Source organism: Pygoscelis adeliae, unplaced genomic scaffold, assembly GCF_000699105.1.
Source record: "Pygoscelis adeliae isolate BGI_AS28 unplaced genomic scaffold, ASM69910v1 Scaffold189, whole genome shotgun sequence".
In the NCBI taxonomy this organism is placed as follows: domain Eukaryota; kingdom Metazoa; phylum Chordata; class Aves; order Sphenisciformes; family Spheniscidae; genus Pygoscelis; species Pygoscelis adeliae.
Window position 1 is genome coordinate 679058 of NW_008825543.1, and position 3606 is coordinate 682663.

The following is a 3606-nucleotide window of genomic DNA, read 5'->3' on the forward strand; positions in this document are numbered from 1 at the left end:
CCGCCTTGCAGGTGCCTGATAGCGGTGGGGTGTAGGGGGAAGAGGTGATTAAACCGAGTCTCTGGCACCCGATAAGAGAAGGGGAGCTCCGGGGAGGCTGCTCTGGCCGAGGTCCCCGGGAGCCGCGTGGGAAGTGTGTCCTGCAAGCGAGGGTGGGTCCTCGATATCCCGGGGGTGGGAGGGGGCTCTCCCCTTCCCCGCCGGGCAGTGTTCGTGTGGAGCGCTGCTGGAGCCCTCTGCGACTGCTTGGGGACGACATCGAGATGCCGCTCCCCACTCGGATGCTTGCACTGGCCCTCGGGTGCTTCCTCTTAGCAGGCGCTCGGGAGCTGGACCTCGGGCGCTTGAAGTCACTTGGGTGGGTGAGTTGCCGAAGTCCTTCCAGTGTCGTGATCTGCTGCTGGGAGCGGCGTTTGCAGGGAGGAGTCGGCGCTGGAGGAGCCCGTAGGACTGTGCTCGAGCCCCGGGAGAGGCACCTTTTAATGTGCGTTTTTGTATTGCTCAGGGAGGAGGCTGCACACGCCGAGGTCCCCAACAGCGGTGCACGTGTGCCGAGGTGTACACCTGCCCTCAGGTGTGTAGGCAGGCTGTCACCCAGCTGGCGAGGTCTTGCAGTGATGGGCAGCGGGAAGCTGGGACCGTTGGAGCTTGCTGGCAGCCCATGTGCTCTCACTCTCGGCAGTGAGGGGCTGTTGAAATGCTCCTGGAGGTGACGGCTCCTACAAAGTGCTTCCTCGCCCCTGCAGCTGGGCGCAGTGGGAGCTCGCCGCGGCCTGGGGTCCCGGGGTCTGCTCTGTGCAAAGCCCGGTGGCCTGTGGCAGGTGTTTGCTAGCACCAGGGTGAGATACCTGGGGAGCCAAGCAGGGCTGGGTGGCAGCTGGGCCCCTGTGGAGGGTGAGTGGACCTCAGCAGACATGCTGCTGGGGTGCTTCACCCAGGGTGGGTGTCCTGGCTCGGGCCGGAGTCCTGCGGGCAAGGGATGCACAAATGCATCACAAAAGGGTGAGCAATGCTTGCGGGATTGGAAGTTGACCTGAGGAAAGGGGATGAGCATGAACTGGAGGATCACAAGGAAATGGTGGATAACCTGTAGCTGCAGGTGGGAGAGGTGGGATTTGTGTCCTTCCCTGTGACAGCAAATTGCCTGAGTGCTGCACAGCCCCTTCTGCCAGGCTCCCACCCTGCCCTGTGAGGTTGGGCGCTTTGCACAAGGGTTAGTGATGTTCTTGAACTTTAAATTTCTTCTGAGGAAAAAAGATCAGTTTTTTAGTTGCATCGCGAGAAACCTGAAATCTAATGATACTGTTTTTGTGCTTTTCTGTGAGCCTTAAGCCTCTTTGTGGTGCACAAGCATCCTATTTTCATGCTAAGTGAGGTAATTTAGTGCTGGCTGATTCCCCCGAGTGTTGTTGCTCTGAGGTTTTTTTTGGCTGTGTCTAGAAGGAGCAGGGCTGAGAAATGGGCCAGTACACGGCATAGCTGGTGTGTGCTGGGGGTGGGAGCAGACTCCAGGTGTAGAGAAACCCCCAGAGTTTCTCTAGTTCGGTGGCTTTGTGAGAAGAGGCTTTCTCAATCTTAGATTAGTCACTGGGGTGATGGATCTCTTAATTACAAACAAATGTTTTGCTAGTGTACTGCAAACCTCCCTGCCCCAAAGTCACAGGGGTGCTTGTGCCCCGTCCTGGCCCCGGGGAAGGTGTGAAGCATCCTCCCCTTCCAGGAGGTGGTTCCTGAAAAATGTGCGAATGGTTGCACGCGCTTTCTGTTGGCTCCTTTCTCACACAATTGGCCTGGTTTATCTGGCAGCTAAGGTGGAAAGTACCCAGTGACTTGCACGCTGTTATTTTATATATCCTTTATGAGGGGTTGAAAAGCTGCACGTAGGCTAAGGGAGGTGAGTTGCATCCCATTAAGCACTATAGCGCTAATCTTATTGTTGCACTTTTATGGCTTTTCCTATTTCCTTCTGTGGAATCAGCCTATAACAATAACTTCAAGAAAGTGGGAGCCACTCGCCAGTGGTGTCTGTATGACTCACTTTCAAATGTGCCCTTAAAGCTGCTGCAGTGTAGTTATACTGTAGCCAAAGAAAATTCATGTGGGGCTGTAGTTAATTCCTGAAACTGCAGTCACCAGAGTGCCGCTGGGTCGTCGGCGAGAGTCGCCCATCTCCATCCCTGTAATGCCTCGGCCCTGGTTGAGGGCTTTAACAAAGTGGTACTATGGCAGTGGCTGGGAACAAAGACAGCTCAGACTCTTGCTTTTAGGGAGGAGAGCAGCAGTTATGTTTTGACTGTGACGGCTGTGACTTTCTGGGTTCTTTTTGCAGCCTCCTCCTACCCTGCTCTGCCACGAAACCTGGAGTGGCCGCGTCCCTGGCTGGCAGCGCGGGTGTCTAATGAAAGAATGCTGGTGCTATTCGGTACCACATTTTTCTCATTCTGAGGATTTCCTGGCCGGCACGGGGTGTCCCGGGAGCGTTCCTAAGCACTGCTGGTGCAGGGAGGATTGGCTCTGCTCCCTGGCAGAGCATGGCTTGTGCTCAGGGTGGGACTGTGAAACCTGGCAGAGGGACTGAGAGCCCCCGTCGTCTCCTGAGACCCCAGACAAGGCTGGCTGGGGGGGCTGACAGCCGGTGCTGCAAAAAGCCCTTCCCCTAGGGCCAGGGGCGTGAGCAGAGTCTGGGGCTGTATCTCCAGCAGTGCCTTTGCTCCATCCCCAGCTCCTCTGAGCTGGAGGGACAGTACCTTGTACTGTAAGGGCTGCGCTTTTTAAGCTTGTTCCTTTTGGGTGAGTCCCTTCAAACCTGCCTGTGAAACTCCCCAGGAAAGCCGAGCTTTTCTGCAGCCCTGCAGCTCCCTGGTGTGAAGCACCAGTAGAGCTGGGTCAGCAGCAAGACGGGCTGTAAGCACAGGGTGGGCAGCTGCCAGACCCTGCTGCCCAGGGATGAGCCGTCCTCTCATGGGGCTGGTTAGAGAGGGGGCTCTGGGTGCTGTGTCTGGGATTGAAGCCGATCTGAGCCCAGAGGATGCCCATAAGAGCTGCTTCACGTAACATTCTTGTAAATTGCCTGCCAACCCTTCTGGGTCCGCTTGCAGGGTTTTGGGTCAGAGGGCTCCAAGAGAGCTATGGCCACAGCTAGGCTCTGGTATAGAAATAAGCCAGGCTTTCTGCCTTGGTCTTGTTGATAGTGCAAAGTCAAGCTTAAGCAAGCTTTCTTGTACCAGTAAGATGCTTGGTCCTTGCTCAGACAGGCTGAGCATCACTGGTGCTAATAACTGGGTACGGCAGCGCAGGATGGGAGCTTGTCTGGTATCTGGTAGGCAGAAATAGCTGCCTGTCTTTCTGCTTGGTTGGTTGTTCCCCCCAAAACTCCTGACAAACCATCCCAATGTCTCGCTTTGCAAGGCGGCTCGCAGCCTTTCACAGCCCATGCACCATGGCTGCTGTGCTGGGAGCCATCCTTGGGTGGCTGGGGGGCTCTGTCCAGTGGAGAGACCCATGGCGGGTGTCCAGGGAAGGCCTCTGGCCCTGCTCAGGGAGCGTTGGCAGCCGGCAGGGTGAGTGGGCTGCTCCGTGCCTCTGCAGGCTTGGGCTTGCACCCGG

General features: G+C 56.7%; 1 protein-coding gene across 1 annotated transcript in view; it reads left to right on the plus strand.

The window, feature by feature from the left end:
* Positions 1–427: 427 nt before the first annotated feature.
* The window catches only part of SLC16A1 (solute carrier family 16 (monocarboxylate transporter), member 1), a 16306-nt gene continuing 13127 nt past the window's right edge, over positions 428–3606 (plus strand). Inside the window, 1 exon segment of the mRNA XM_009331934.1 lies at positions 428–574. The gene's annotated coding sequence lies outside the window, so the exon portion shown is untranslated.